General features: G+C 38.9%; 1 long non-coding RNA gene across 1 annotated transcript; it reads right to left on the bottom strand.

Annotated features, from left to right (window-relative positions):
- Positions 1-10293: 10293 nt before the first annotated feature.
- LOC126816228 (uncharacterized) lies at positions 10294-14587 on the bottom strand. Its single transcript, XR_007678255.2, has 4 exons — positions 14455-14587; positions 12037-12091; positions 11150-11251; positions 10294-10457 (listed from the first exon to the last, which is right to left on the bottom strand). It is a non-coding gene; the product is annotated as an uncharacterized LOC126816228 (long non-coding RNA).
- Positions 14588-17190: the final 2603 nt, after the last annotated feature.

Here is a 17190-nt window from a genome sequence, read left to right as displayed (position 1 = left end):
CTTGGAGAAAAGACCTCTGCCGAAATGGCCGCCATAGCCAACAATTTGTATACTGTTTTGTAATGCGTTCCTACACCCGTTCACATCTGTTATACACAAAAAAGACTAATTAAGCCTTTTCAATTTTTATTAAATGAAAGCAGAATATATACTTCTCAGAATTCTGAAGTCGTTGATTTAGGACTTCAAATGTCGGTCAACCAGCTTAGTGTTTGTTATCAAGCAGGGTTAATTGTAGACAGACAGCGTAAGTTTAGTATGGTGTTGACCACCCCTGCTTTATAGTTATAACTGAATAACTTTAAAGGAGGCAAGTCTTTAACTCAATATCATCCACAGTCTTCGACTTTGCAAACACGATTTATTGGTAAATTTAAATCAACATTGATGTTTTCATCTTACTGTAAAAAGATGGGCTTCTGGTATCCAATATTTAAGACAAAATGAAAATTTCAAAATTGGTACACGAATCGCGCGTCAGAATGCATTCGAGCGCCATTTGTAACGAAGCGACTCGATGAACGAGGCTAAACATAGCCCACAGGAGAATACTACCGGTGTAGACTGGAATAACCAGACGCCAAAGACTGCTATTCAATTTCGACCCTTCGCGATTTTCGCCGAACATAACTGTTGAGAAATTACAGTAAAAACAGAAATGATTTAATGCAAATCAGTTTATAAACATTTATATTATATTATTACATGCGTTGCGACCCATTTGTGGCAATTTCTAGGTGCCAAAGAATAGGTTTGATTCCCCGGTTGTATGTGACAAGGAGTAGGGTTGCATGTCCAACCTCGTGGGTTTTCTCCGGGTACCACATTTTCCTGACACTGCTAAAGAACCCTACGTTCATGCGAATTATTGAAATAAAATTGAACCATGTTAGTTCCAAGTGTGTGTCGAGTGGACGTTAAATCCCACCCTCTCTCTCTCTCTCTCTCTCGCTCTCTCTCTCTCTCTCTAAAGAATATGGATTTATCTCCTTGAAGTGTCCGACAACGTGATGAACGGATAGTGTGTCTTCAGTGGTTTTGTCGATTTCTAAAACAGCGCAACAAATCCGTAAAACATGCATTAAGCAAATAGGGTTTACACCAGTCGGGAAGTGTTTAAACCTAAACGTACACTCCAAAGCTCGCTAATATTTGTTGTACAAACTTGGTTTTCTATTCTAATCTCTTAATTTGACTAATTAACAATTTCCGGCAGTGTACGACCATCCACCGTGTGTTGTGATTGTTTCATCAAACGTTGGTTGAAAGGTGACCAGGGTGACTCGTGACAACATCCATATGTTTGGTTTCCTCCAAGTCAAAGTTAAACAAGACAGCTCGTTGGATATTTAGAGGTAATACTCCAAGGTGGCCTTTAGTATTGCACGTAGACACGGACAAGAAATGAAATGAAATGGGGTTTAGCGTCCTACTTTTCTGCTCCGACTAGTCTGATGAATTGTAATGAAATGAAATGGGGTTTAACGTCCTACTGTCCTGCTCCGACTAGTCTAATGAAATGAAATGAGGTTTAACGGCCTACTGCTCTGCCCCTACTGGGCTAATGAAGACGGGCATACGCTATACAGTGTGCTATGAGGGTAATTTAACCCGGACAGCGGCACTACGGCCTGCACTTATATCGAATTCCAACTGTTAATGGTTCTTTTACGTACACGCCAATGTGTACACGGGACCTCGGTTTTTCATCCCACCCGAACGACTACTGTATTTTGCAAGGGATCACCACGCTCGTCGTAACATAACTGTTATGAGGTGGGGTGGGTGGGGAGGTAAGAGTAGCCGGCTAAAACACGTTTCAAAGGCCTTGTCCCTGGGCAAATTTTAAAACTAATTTCAGCAAACTATGGAGACGGCCCCAATTTCCCAATCCCTCTAATGACGAGTGAAGCCTTTTACTCTGTAAAGTGACCAAACGTCAATAATAAATTTAGAAAAAAAGTGAAAGTAGTCCAGTCTTTTACATCAAAGAGGGAATTCCTTGTTAAATCTGTGAATGTAATTTTAGTCTTGTACATTTAGTACAGGTCAGGGGCTGCGTGTTTGAGACCAGTCCAGTGATTAAAGTTACTAGTAAAAAATCTCGTGTGTTTATCTTGTGTCTCGTAGACGTGCTGAATGTATAAAAACTTGTCAATGGAATGTGACCGCGGGGTCCTTCAAATATTACAAGAGTCTGGAATAGTTCTTCAAATCTTTAATACTGGAAACTTATAATAATAATTATCTACATACACTTACAGGACCGTGGATAACCGACTAGTACCTTATGCTACTAGATCGGATAGACCTAAAAGACTGACGTATCAAGAACAATCACATATTTATATGGAATTACTACTATATCGAATAACTATGGATGAACCTGAAAACTGTATACGTTAATAACAAATGCATCATACGTTGGAGCCATATTACATGGTTTAGGTAGGGGTGATGACGATACATTACCATCCCAAACTGGAAATGTATCGTCATCATCCCCACCCAAACCATGTAGTCTTGCTCAACGAATGATGCATTTGCAGAGAACGGAAAATGAGCTCATCACCAAGCTATTGTGTGATGTTCACTGGAAGATTGTAATCCGCCGGAACTGTATTGCTGGGAGAAGGATACTTAATTGAGAACAATATAACCGGTCAACTTGCTCCGGAGTCTGTCATGTGGCTCGTCAAATGCGGATGCAAGAGTGACGCCCCATGTGGTACGCTTGCTTGTAGCTACACTTGTGCTGTCGCAGGTTGCAGCCAGAAACACGACTAAAGGATTAAACTGAATACTGCACTCTTTTTCAGGGCCGGCCCTTGTGGCCCTGGAACCCCTGTTAGGCATGTATGTGGTGTTATAGTATCACTCATGTGCTCCTATATCAAGAAATATAGAGTCTGTCTCTAGATATGCATGTAGTTTGGTTTGGTGAAATAATGGCCCTCAACCGCCGCTAACCAGTTAAATGGCTGTATTATCTGGCAGTTTGGATTTTACTACCATCTAATAATCTCACAACATAATGAACGATTTCGGTGTATTCCTTGACCCCGGAAACATACGATTGGACACCAAACTTATCATCCTAGACTAAATACTATGGGGCTTATAGGGGATTATTTCAAATGGCGGCCGTCTTGGACGCCATCTTGAATTTCTCAACACGCTCAAGGGTGAAAGAGGACACTCTAGACTACTAAAATCAATCCTAAAAAAAAATTGTAAATGAAATGAAATGAAATGGGGTTTAACGTCCTACTGTTCTGCTCCTATGCTGGGCTAATGAAGACGGGCATACGCAATACAGTATGCTATGAGGGAAATTTTGCCAGGGCAGCGGCACTATCGCCTACTCTTATATCGAATTCCAACTGCCAAGGGATCTTTTACGTGCATTCTAATGTATAAACGGGACCTCGGTTTTTCGTCTCATCCGAAGGACTAGAAAGCTGTCCTTGTCAGGCCATCCGTCCTGCATCATTGACAAGGGGGAACCACGCCGGAAAATCCCGATGAACGTTCTCGGCCAATGCAGGGATCGAACACCCGACCTCCAGGCTAGCGAGCCAGCGTCTTACCCACTTAGCCACGTGCCCCCCCCCCCCCCCAAAAAAAAAAAGAAAAAAAAAATTGTATACAATTGTCAGGTTCACTCGAAATAATGGGTTTGGCGACCGGACTATGCGAATCACTTGTCGAGTTCAAGTGTTGACATAAATAAGCATTGATGTAATAATGTACAATATAAGAAATAAAATAATGGTAAATAAAACAATTAATTGATTAACCATACAACTGACATGTTCACGAGACAGGCCATATCTATAAAAGTTTTATAAACAATAAGGGATTATAATAAATTAACATGTCATTAGCATTACATAACATTACATCCTTGGCTATATGGCTAGTCGCCATTTAATAGTACACGCGTAATTAATGTTTTGAAGGAATAGCATAGTTATTGGCTCGAGAGTTTCAACGAATTCGATTTGAAGGCTTTCACTTTTAAAATTAATAATGCATTATCTTAAATATTCAAGATTTAAATTACAAAATATAACTACTGCTATAACCTGCGCGTTTATAATAACATTCTTTTATATACGTCAAGTCCGACAACCTTTCCAATCAGCAAATAGATGCGATGCGTATCGTGCACAGGTTGCGTATGCTGATTCCTTTAAATTAACTAACACACCTTGGTGCTACATATCAGAATATATATATGACCCCACCCTTGTATTGTACGTACTGTGACCCAATCTGTTTCACAGAGAACTACGAGTCTAGTGATATATCTCTGTCAAAGATGACTGCCTTAACACGTGCTGTCACAGCACGCGGCGTCAATCATTGGCTGAATGGCGCGTGCATTGTTTACATAAGACGTTACTGCTTCGGAGAAAATGCGGCATTTTAGTCATTTTAATACCCATTTACACTAAATAGGAAATAATTTTTACCTACAAATACGTCAAACGCCTTTATTTATTTTTCCAATACATAAAAAAAATGTTTTAGAATTTAATTTGTCGCAGGAAAAAAGTTAATATTTCTGCCTCATTAAGCCGCATCGATGTCATCCTTATCAGTGATTGTAGCGGCCTAGCAAATATTCACTGCGGATCAGTGTGACTGTGACCAACCCGGTTAAAGCACAGGTCAGGTTCTCCACTTGAGAACAGTCTCTTAAGCTAGTTGACCAATACTTTTAGTCCTAAATCGACAATTTTAGTCGAAAAAAACTAAGTAGAATTTCAAGAATTTGGAGAAGTATATATTCCGCTTTCATTTATTAAAATTGAAAAGGTTTAATTAGTCTTTTTGTGTAAAACAGGTGTGATCCGGGGTAGGACCACATTACCAAACAGTAGACCAAGTTTTGAATATGGCGACCATTAAGTCTTAGACAAAAACCTAGAGGAATGATTATGAAATCACCCCATTAGAATTGACTATTGACTATAATGATTGGTTTCGCCGGGGTTACACTGTATGCATTAGTCTCTACTTCTGAAATCCAAGTCTTTTCCTTCAATTACCTGTAAGTAGCGACGGGGTTTGTACACCTGAACTCTCCAAATGAGAAAAGATATCGCTCCAGTCAGCTATGTACTGCGAACCCTCCAAATGAGATGTCGCTCCAGGTTAGCTATGTGAATTCCCCAAATGAGAAGAGATATCGCTCCAGGTTAGCTGTGTGAACACCCCAAATGAGAAGAGATATCGCTCCAGGTCAACTATGTGAACTCCCGAAATGAGAAGAGATATCACATCAGATTTATTATATGAATTCCCCAAATTGAGAAGTGGTATTGCTCCAGGTTAGCTGTGTGAACTCCCCAAATGACAACTGGTATCAGGTTAGCTGTGTGAACTCCCCCAAATGAGAAGTGATATTGCTCCAGGTTAGAGGTGTGAACTCCCCTCACAAGAAGTAGTATTGTTTCAGGTTACCTATGTGAACTCCCCAAATGAGAGGCGGTATTGCTCCAGGTTACTTTGTGAACTCCTATGCAGGACGGAGGGCCTGACAAGGAAAGCTGTCTAGTCGTTCGGATGGGACGAAAAACCGAGGTCCCGTGTACACATTGGCGTGCACGTAAAAGATCCCTTGGCAGTTGGAATTCGATATAAGAGTAGGCCGTAGTGCCGCTGTCCGGGCAAAATTTCCCTCATAGCACACTGTATGGCGTATGCCCGTCTTCATTAGCCCAGGTTAGGAGCAGAACAGTAGGACGTTAAACCCCATTTCATTTCATTTCATTTTGTGAACTCCTGAAATGAGAAGAACCTCTTCTGAAGAGATATTGGTTCTATAAAGTGTATGCGTGCAGTCGTTGGTGGTTGGGTGGCTTAATGTCTGTTCTCAAACGGGGCTAACTGTAGACAGGTAGCCTAAGTTTCGTATGTCTCTCCATCTCTCCCTTAACGTTACTTTCGACAATTGTACATGCTAGTATTACACATAGTTTTATTTATAAACCAACCTAACACATACCGGTACTTTTAAAAATTTATAGCTCTACACCCCGATTTGTTCTTATTTTCGCCATAATGTCTTTCAGAAGATTTCTTTTTTTGAATAAAAGATAAATTAATCACATTCCAGAGATTAATCTCAAATTTTATCACCACCTTATCTCTATTTTTAGTTTATATAAAGGGTGAATGCAGGCTATTATTACCACGGGTACTTGAAGGGATTAAAATAAAACTTCTTACTACATCAAGTGACTGTGTCTATTACAACAGTGAAACAGCGAACGTGACGTTATAAAAAAGATCAACTCGTATACAGAGAACGACAAGTTCGGTGGTTAAACGAGGTGGCGCCATTCTTTTGACCACATTTAAATCCTCTTACATCTTTCTTTACATATTTGCTTTGATCCTAAAAAAAATGAAAATGAAATGTGGTTTTACGTCCTACTGTTCTGCTCCTACTGGGCAACGGAGGGCCTGACAAGGACAGCTGCCTAGTCGTTCGGATGGGACGAAAAACCGAGATCCCGTGTACACATTGGCGTGCACGTAAAAGATCCCTTGGCAGTTGGAATTCGATATAAGAGTAGGCCGTAGCGCCGCTGCCCGGGCAAAATTTCCCTCATAGCACACTGTATGGCGTATGCCCGTCTTCAATTAGCCCAGGTTAGGTGCAGAAGAGTAGGACGTTAAACCCCATTTCATTTCATTTCCTACTGGGCAAATGGTCATACAGTGTGCTAAGGCCTGCTCTTTATTTCGAATTCCAACTGTCAAGGGCTCTTTTACGTACACATCAATTTTGCCGGGACAGCGGCACTACGGCCTACACTTATATCGAATTTCAATTTTCAACGGATCTTTTACATGCACTCCAATGTGTACACGGGACCTCAATTGTTTGTACCATCCAAATGACTATACGTTGCCCTTTGCCAGTCCCCCGACCCTGCACCACTGACAAAAGGGAAACACGCAGGAAAATTCCGATGAATTTTCTCCTTATCTCCAACACACTGAGCCACCGCGGTTCCCTGATCCTAAAAGATGTGTAAGGTTTTCTTCAAAAAAGCAAATTTGTAAAATTTGACCGAGTTGTTTTTTCTTTAAAACTGTAAAGGGGATTGGTACGGGCCTAGCAATTAACCATGCGTAATCGTTTGGATTTTGCACAAAAAAAGAGGTCCTGCAGAATGGCGGGCTGTTAGCTTAAGCATATTTTATTATATTAATAAAAATAACTTGGGATACAATTGGATTGGAGGAAAGTATTGAAAAACTTACAAACGTCCTTTCCAAACGCTGTTAGTTCCCTTTAATAGTAAGTGCAGGAGGACCGCACTACATGCAAAACAAAATCTAGAAGATAAATCTGCGGACAAGACAGAATAAAGACATTGCAAAAAAAACAACAAATATCAAATCAAGTGAAAGGATCCGGGAGCCAGCCGTAAGCGTCCACTGCGCTGAACAGTTCCTGGGGCGGTATTTATAAAAATTCTAAGAGTTGGAACCAACTCTTAACTGTCAAAAATTACTCCTAACTTTGTAGATTTTCCTAAGACCTATTTATAAAACATTTTACTTTAAGAATTACTCCTAACTATGACACATATTTAGGAGTCCTCCTGTAGCACTCCTAACTTGTTAAAAGTACTCTTATCTTGGTTAACATGGCCGTCCGTGTACGCCGCCTAAGAGAGTTTAAAACAAGAAGAGATTTCTTAGTGGAGTACAACAATGACGAGTTGATAAGGAGATATCGAATGGACATGGGTGGGATTCTTTTTGTGACAGATTTAGTTCGGCATCTACTTACGAGTCCTACTAAACGAAATTTCTCAATCGACGCTGAGATGAAGATCGCCATTACGCTTCGTTTCCTAGCTACTGGTAAAATGCAACTGTGTAGTGGTGACGATTTCGGCGTCAGTCAACCTACAGTGAGTAGAGTGATTGCATGACATCAACACTGAGCTATAAATAACTTCAGGGAATCCCCGGATTTCCCATGGTTACATCGCTAAGAGTTTGGTTAGGACCCAAATCTTACATTTAGTTAAAAATAACTCTAAGACCCTTTATAAATATTTCTAAAGAGTAACTTTTAACTTAATGTTGTTTTAGGAAGTCTTAGAGTAAAAGTTATGAAAATTCTAAGAATTTTTATAAATACGGCCCCAGGTCTGTAATGATACAGGTTTCACTCAAAATTAAGAAAAAGAGAGAGAGAGAAATGGGGTTTAACGTCCACTCGACACAAACTAGGTCATTTCGGGAATAACATATGGTTTAATTTTATTTCAATAATTCGCTTGCGCGTAGGGGTCTTTAGCAGTGGGAGGAAACCGGAGGACCCGGAGAAAACCCACGAGATTGGACAGGCGACCTTATTCCTTGTCACGTACAACCGGGGATTCGAAACCACGCCAGTTGACTCAATGACAGGTCTTATGATACAGCGCGCACGTGCTAACCATTCGGCCATCCAACCCCCCAAATTAAGAACAGAATCACCCAAAAACAACAATTTACAATGGCCACCGATCTTGACAGTGGTCGTCTCTTCAATGGCGTTAAAATACGGATGTGACGTCATCCTTTGATGTTTGCGTACCATTATTTCCAATAATGTACGGGCAACTTGCCAATCGTACATTATCTATACTAGATGAAATATTGGACCCGCGTGACGTATTTCACTGAAAAGCACATGCGGGATAGTGTCTGTATTTTAAGTTGTTTAATGGTCTCGAGCTAAAGCCATTGCGTAATATATTGAAACACTCGGCTAACGCCTCGTGCAGTATCAATATATTACTTAATGTCTGGCTCTCGACCATTAAACCATACTTAGGGCGATAATCCGGATAGAATCTCGGAAAAAGCTAAAATGTAGGACTGGTAAAACTGTTACTCATGTTTAGGGTTAGCTTGATATTTCATGATAACTAATTCGTTTTTATAGCCCGATAATCATGGACGTAGAGATATAAGCTCTACGGTTTTCACAGCTTCTCTGCGATATATCCTACTATGTCGATACCACTCACATGTCCATTTTAAAGTAACCATACCTGCCGTGCCCCGAAAAACAATGTCAAGATGCATTATGCAAGATTTAGATAACGAGTTGTCCGTTCTTGCTATGCATAATTCAAAATGGATATAATATGGAAAATTTCTTCAAATGACTTTATTCTTAACGATGTTATCACAGTTTGTAGTTTTGACAGTGTGTGCATTGGCTGTTTATTACCGTAACAGTAACAACGGTACTTGTTATTCGAGACTTGGCCTCGGTTCGCCATTTTTAAATTAAATTATTAAACGTTCTAATCTACTTAAAATCTCCATGCGATGACCTAGAGAGATGATTATAGGCTTTTCATGTTAATGTTTAAATAAGTTTATATAACATTTGAAACCAAACGAAAGATGTGCAACAGACAGATTTAGCTCTGTAATACCATATATATGAACATGGCATTTTCCATTCGAAAATTGGAGCTATTGTGGCCCAGTGATTCAGGTGCTTGCTCACTAACAAAGATGACTGAATTTTAACAAAGAAAGTTCCATGTAATTTTCAAGTCCGGATTCCCCTTGTCAGTGGCCCATGGCAAGGAATAGTGTCTTGTCGTTCGGATGGGACGAAAACGCCGCTGTCCCGGCAGAATGTTTCTTATGTCGTATGCCTATCTTACCTGGAGCATGAGAAGAAACACAGTATCAATTTTACACGTCGTTAGTCAGGTTGCTGCATGGAAAGGGAAGGGAGACAACTCCATCAAATGAAGTGTTTTCAGACCAGTAATCCTCTCTGCACATTAGATTTCAGTGTTAATTAAATCCATTTTTATTACAACCACAAAGACCCAAACAAGTCACAATCATATGGAGGCTGTTATCATCTCGATTTTGTATGCTATGCCCAATCAAAGGAATCTAAAGGTTTTGTTATTTTTGTATGTAATTTCCCAAATTCATTCTATTAACTTCCAGATCCTTCACCTCAAAATCCCAAGTAGTCACCAAAACCCTGCAGAAATTGTAAATTCACTCTTATTCAATTCCAGACTAACGTCAACAAAAATGCCATGCAAAAAGCGAGATAGAGAGAATTGCTATAGAAATGTACTACAAATCGTAGGTATGGAGAGAGGGGAAATAATTATTAGTCTGAGTCCAACTTGGTTTTCTTATTTTTGACAATGAAATGAACAGTAGTTGCTGACCATATAAAAACTGGATCTTTACAGTATATAATGTAAAATTAATTATAACAAAAAATCCAGTTTAGATAGTCATTTTAATAAACGGTCTATTTCACCCTGGTAATATACAAGGTTTGTATGTATTGTTTTAATGTCTAAATATATCTTAACAAAAACTAGATAATTTTCATTTCTAACTCTGTGGTATACCAGCTTCTTTCGCTAAAGTCTGCATCTCAGCTGAAATGTAAAAAGGATGATTGACGATAACAGATATTGAGATCGTTAATTTATAGTTCAAAATTTCGTTTTATTTGTCTTCACAACACTAGGATCTGGAAGAGTTGTTATATAAGTGAGGGATTAGCGAATGAAACAGTCTGTTACCGCAAGTTTTTGTCGTGCGATGCACGAACTGTGGGTAAATCCCTAGAAACGTCAATACTGATTGATTAATCAATATCTTACATCACAGGGTCAAAAGACGCTTGTATAACCCCTGATGCGACCTTCCACTACAACTGGTCAGATCTTTATGTAGTGTAGGCCATCGAAAGTATCAAATCTATCATGGGTGATGGTTGCGTATCATAGCTATAATTACAATGTGTGCAGTCAGCTTTGTTCCTATTGAAAGCTACCATGGGTGATCATGCCGTATTATAGCTAAAAGTACAGTGTGTTATGTCAACTTTATTCCTAGCTAAAATCACAGCGTGTGAAGTCGGCTTTATTCCTATCAAGGCTATCATAAATAATCGCGTTATTCCTTTCAACGGCTATCATAATGGTGGCCTATCACAACATATCACAGTGTGTGGGGTCGACTTTATTCCTATCAAAGGCTATCATAGATAATCGTGGTGTATCATAGCTAAAATCACATGTGTGTGATGCAGATTTTACCCTACATCAACAATACTGATCCATACCTAATGTATCTCGCTCTCTTTCTCTCTTTAATCTGGCATCTCGTCGGGCACGGATTTCATTCTCATGTTTCTGAATGTCTACTTCTTTCGCTGTTAGGGATCCTGTAATTAACAGATACAAAAGATTTATTGAAATGAAACGAGGGTTAACATCCTTCTTTTCTACTCCAACTGGGCTAATGAAAATGGGGCATACGCCAAACAGTGTGATATGCGGGCAATTTTGCCCGGACAGTAGCACTACGGCCTACTCTTACATCGAATTCCACCTGCCAATGGATCTTTTACGTGCACGCCAATGTTTACACCGGACCTCAGTTTTTTGTCCTATCCAAACGACTAGATAGCTGTCCTTGTCGGGCATATGCCATGCAGAGATCTATGAGGGGAAATTTTGCTAGGACAGCACTCACAGCAGCGTTACAACCTATTCTAACTTTAAATTCAAACTATCAAGGGTTCTTTTACTATTTCCTTTCGTTTTTATTGGTTCAAAATTTCGTTTTACTTGTCTTTACTACACTAGGATCTGGAAGAGTTGTTATATGACCATTATTTTGGTTGATGTGAGGGATTAGCCAATGAAACGGTCTGTTACAGCGAGTTCTTGGAGTACGGTGCACAGGACTGTGGGTATCCCTCTAGAAACATCAACACTGATTGGTTAATCAAATGTCAGACGTCATAGGGTCAAAAGCCGCTTGTATGACCACTGACATGACCTTCCTCTACAACCAGTCATATCTTCATTTAGTGGAAGCCATCGAAAGTATCAAATAACGAAACGAAATATTGATCTATATCTTAATCAGATTGGTGTTACCTATGACAAATAGGAACTAGGGTAGGATAATAATATTCTATCAATAAATGAATAAATTTCTCACGTAATCTTGAGGCCCCATATATAACACCAGAAATTAGAGCTGTCCATCTACCAAACTGAAATAAACAACAGAAAATAATTAAAGTTAAAATAGATTCCTAGAATCTATTAACAACAACTCAACTGTGTTTGTACATTCACAGATATAAGCTACATCTGCCTTGGATTATCATCCATAAATCCTCACAAAGAGAGAGAGAGAGAGAGAGAGAGAGAGTGAGAGAGATGGGGTTTTACTCCACTGATACAAATTAGGTCATTTCCAGACTAACACATGGTTTAACTTTATTTCAATTAATTCACTTGTGCGCAGGGGTCTTTAGCAGTGGGGGGAAACTGGAGGGTCCGGAGAAAACCCACGAGGTTGAAAAGGCGACCCTTCTCCTTGTCGCGTACAACCGGGGAATCGAAACCACACCCATTGACTCAATGACAGACCTTATGATACAACACACACAAGCTAACCATTCGGCCATCCATGTACATGTATGACATAATTTATTTAAGTAGGCTATATTTATGAACAAAAATGAATTGTATATTGATGTATGTCAGTGTCAGTTGGTTATTGTGACAGCTAATTTCATCGAGAAATATTGTTTGGAACAGGTGGGGGGTATTTTATTTACCGAATATTTCAAAGCAGGGTTCAGTGTTGGCATGTTAAAAAACATTGTGTTCAAAACATAAAGTTTTAATTGTCTAAAATACTTGGAAAAAAACCTCACCAAAAACATAATTTTGTTTTTTCCATCATTTGTAATCGGAGAAGTGCAAAAATACCAGTACGGTAACCTATGTTCTATGTTTTAACCAATCACACATATTGGAATAAAAAATAAAAAAAATGCTAGAACTATACAAAGAACTAGAGAGACATCTCTACAACCAGGGCTGTCGGTAATTTTTCACGGTTGATTAGCAGCACTGCTAATCAAAAAGTCCAATTTTGCCAAATTTGATTAGCAAATTTAAAAATTGATTAGCAGTTTTTCAGTTTCAACATAAAACACCTAAATAACAAGATATTACTTTAGTTCATAACAAATATGATTAGATTCCATTCTTACTAATCTTAGTTTTTTTTAGGACTGCCACAAGTACTTGTGACAGTTTGTGAATGTGATGTAGACATTTAGTTAGGTCTTATGTCTGAAGCCAATTCTTAACAGTGACTTCCGAAGCCCCAATCATTTTAATTGTTATTTTTTGTACGTTAGAAATCTTCGTTAGAAAACAATTTCGTCTGCTTTTTATCGTGTATTGCTTTTCTTGTTCAATCGGGCGCACCTCGATTGACTAGACACACGTGATATTTTACGGGAATTTTTACTTTGATTTATCATTTTACAATACGTTAACATTTATTTTTTTATATTTTATTTACAATACGTAGAGGATACACTGGATTTATTTCTTTCAAAATATCATATAATTACTTGATGTCTCGCAACGTGAGTGGTACTACTTGATTCCCTGTTTCCGGTTTAATAGTCCCTATTCATAGAGTTATGTCCCTGTATTATACAGTACCGTATAATGAATTGTGTCTGGGTAGTTCGAGAAGAAAATGTCACACGGAGAATTCAGTTTTGTTTATAAAATTTTATTCAACATTTTATACTCGTTGAAATTGTTGAGAAAGCTTTCTAGTCTTCAAATGTGGATTATCCTTGTGTCAATATCCAAAATGACAGGCATATTAATGATTCGCAGTTACTGCGAATCAAAAACTTTAGATTTTAATTTTTGATTAGCAACGGACAAAATTTGTATCGCAAATTGCGCTGCGATACTGGTTGTCGGCAGCCCTGTCTACAACATTGTAATCATAATTTAAAAGGGACAATCTCTGTTGTAATTTGTGCCGGATTTAAACACAATTACAGAGAACAGTTGGTTCAGCGAAGACTTATTTATATAGTACCAAATTTTAAATAAGTTTCTTACCCCCCACAAAAAAGAAAAAAGTGTTATTTCTAACCCTGGAAGTGTGGCAATGAGACAAATATGTCTCCGAAAACTAAATCGGGTTAGATTAGTAGAAAATGAATACCGGTACCGTAGAAAACCAATGACAATGAAAATATAACCGGCCATTGTTTGAGCTGACCTTGTGGCATGTTGTTCACCGCCGCTTTAGGAATGTGCATGCCTTTTATTAGCTTTAAAAAATGGATGATACTTTGATTATGAAATGATTTAACCGATTCGAGTGTGCATTGATAATGATTTTATCAACCAAATGAATGACCTTCACTTCACTCTGAGGAAATGTGCAATTTTTACGAACCCGATTCAAGCAGTAATTTTACTCGGTTCTCATTTTAGCAAGAATTTTTTTGCCACCAATTATCGAAACTAGTTTATAACCACCAGAATTGAATGCTTTCAATTGTCAAAGTGGGTTAAATCTTACCCTAATGAGTGGAGAAATTTGTTTAGGTGCTGGTAAAGACATGTTGAGGCCAATGGAGATTGGTTACTGTCAAATTTACAACCGACGATGAAACGAAACGCAAATTTTACTGTCCGGATTCAGACCACAATAATATCAGCATGGACAGGTCAGACTGAAGCAATGGTGGTTCAGTGTGTAAGGCGCGGGCTCAATAGCCAGAAGGACCAGGGTTCGGTTACCCAGTTTTTTCAAGGACGGAGGTTGGCCTGTGTACACAATGGTATCATTTGGACTTATATTTACATGACAAGCCCATAATCAACTCTCTACACCATCGGGTGGCTGTGATATTAATTGGATAAGAACAACACAAGCGCTAATATGGAAAACCGAGACTTCCTTTATTATCGTAGTAATGACAATCGAGACTGTGCTACTTGTCAAAACTTCCATAATATATAACTTCGCTCTGAATAAAGTAATTTAATTGAAATTTTCAATATTCATTATTCATCATCTATTTTTGAACTATTATGGTAATAACGATCAGCCCTTTATCTAGATCTTACATAATGCATCTTTAACAATAGTTATAACATTGTGCTTCAGGGTACGCAGAACTGTAAATCCTAAACAAAGTCGATAATCTCCAGACAATGGAACAAAGAAAACATTTTCTGTCTCAGAATAAAAAACAGGAAATATCAATGAATCTCATCGTTCATGGGACTCCCGTATGTGTGGGAGATTAACGTTCACTCATTGTGTGACTAACATCTGGTAAAATTATACATGTATTTCAAGAATGCATTTGCGCGTAGGTGTCAGTTAGCAGTGGGGAAAAACAGAGGACCTCGGAGAATTGTGTGGGGCTGGGAGACGGGGTAATTAAGGATGCTATAATTAATAGTTTTGATATCTAATCAGACCTATATAATATATTAAACGATTAACACCCCCCCCCCATCCGGTAATTTGTATAGCTACGAGAACGTAGCTAAAAACATACACATCAAAGTATATCTCAACACATCCACACACGGGCGTGGTGGCCCATGATTTTGCATGGGGGAACAAGATCCCGTCCGTGTAATAATCCGCGGGCTGTGTCGACATGCTAGAGTCAATTTGTAGAATATCTGACCCACGATACTGGTTGGGCATTGTGCGATTATAATTATAATGTTGAAAACCACAATGAAACCGCGTGATTTTTTGCCATTTGCGAGGGGCGCAAAACCTCAAGGGGGCGCACAAACTCAAAACCATGACGCAAAGCCCCTGCATCCACAGTATATCTCAACGTTTTTAGCTGCGATTCTATGCCTTTAGTTTCACCTGGCAAACTTAATTTCTCTATTAATGCCAGGCCCGGTGGGATGGGTGGGACCGCAAGTGCTCCTTTCTCCAAGTTATTGCACGCATGTAATTATGCGGTTAGATACCCCGAAGCCTGATTTTAATATATAAGTGTGACTTCTAGAATGTAGACTTTCAGAGAAGCAAACCTAGTTACTTTAGTAAAGAAAACCCTGCTAATATGCTCTATTCTGATCCCTTGGGTGAGAGATCCCCCAGTTGCGAGGGGCACGATTAGTTAAAGATACATTATGGGAGATTAGATAAAGAGTTGAATGTTATCGCTATAAAAGTTAAAGAATAGATAACGTAAATAAAATATGTTGAAAGATATTAGCTTTGAATTTTAAGCCTACTCTATCATCATTACGATTATCCATTTTTGGATTTAATTATCAATGAGCGTTGAGCAGCAGATCGGATTTAAATCCAGTGAAAATCCGACACATAAGATGACATTGTGAGTTGATTATGGTTAGGGTAAGTTAAGTAATGTCTAATTAATAGGCCTAAAGAAAGGCCTACAATAGGCAGATTTAGCTCTTGCATAATGCATGTTTAACTGATCAGTAGATCTTTATTTGAACCCCATCTCACTTCCGTTGTATCTATGGCAGATAAGATAGAGTTTTTATCATACTCTTTCCTTGTCGCCCCTTATCCATCAAATAAATCACTGCTATCAATCACGTATTGTTTAATGGGCAAGAGCGAGACATTAAGTAATATAATTATTGTAACAATAATAGGTCCGAATGTTTATACAATGTCTTCAGCTCGAGAACATTGAACGACTTAAAATACAGACACCCCGCACGTGCTTTTACAGTGAAATACGTCACGCGAGTCCAATATTTCACTAGTATAAATAATGCACGAAATAATGGTACGCCAACATCAAAGGGTGGCGTCACATCTGTATTTTAAAACCGGTTAAAACAAGCCAAGCGCTTGCCATGCAAGATACGCCCATATTTTGCAAGAAATGTATGGAGAAGAGGTAAAATTAATAGGGCTCATCCTCCCATTCAAGATCTTTTGGCTCTTATTTGTTAAGTTTCCTCAGAATGAGCCTCTGTGCGGGGGGGGGGGGGGGCTACAAAATTCATACATATTTCACATTTTGCGTAAAAAGCAGGGACTATAGCTCTTGAATGTAAGGTTTGTGTACCAAAGTCGAACCGATCCAATAACTTTTGAACCTGAACACATAGTTTAAGTTTCATCTCATGAATCGGGCAAAAGTTGTTCCCACTGGAAGGTCCACAAACTCACTGCTGAGTAATTTTAATAGCCGGAAACCGCTCAGAAAGCAGGTCTGACGATCTAAACCCTTGTCTAAAGTCCTGGGATGGTAGCCCCCATCCCTACCCGGCCATCCCAACCAAGAATTGC

Source organism: Patella vulgata, chromosome 3 (assembly GCF_932274485.2).
Source record: "Patella vulgata chromosome 3, xgPatVulg1.2, whole genome shotgun sequence".
Taxonomy (NCBI): Eukaryota; Metazoa; Mollusca; class Gastropoda; family Patellidae; genus Patella; species Patella vulgata.
This window is presented reverse-complemented; position numbering and strand designations above follow the sequence as displayed.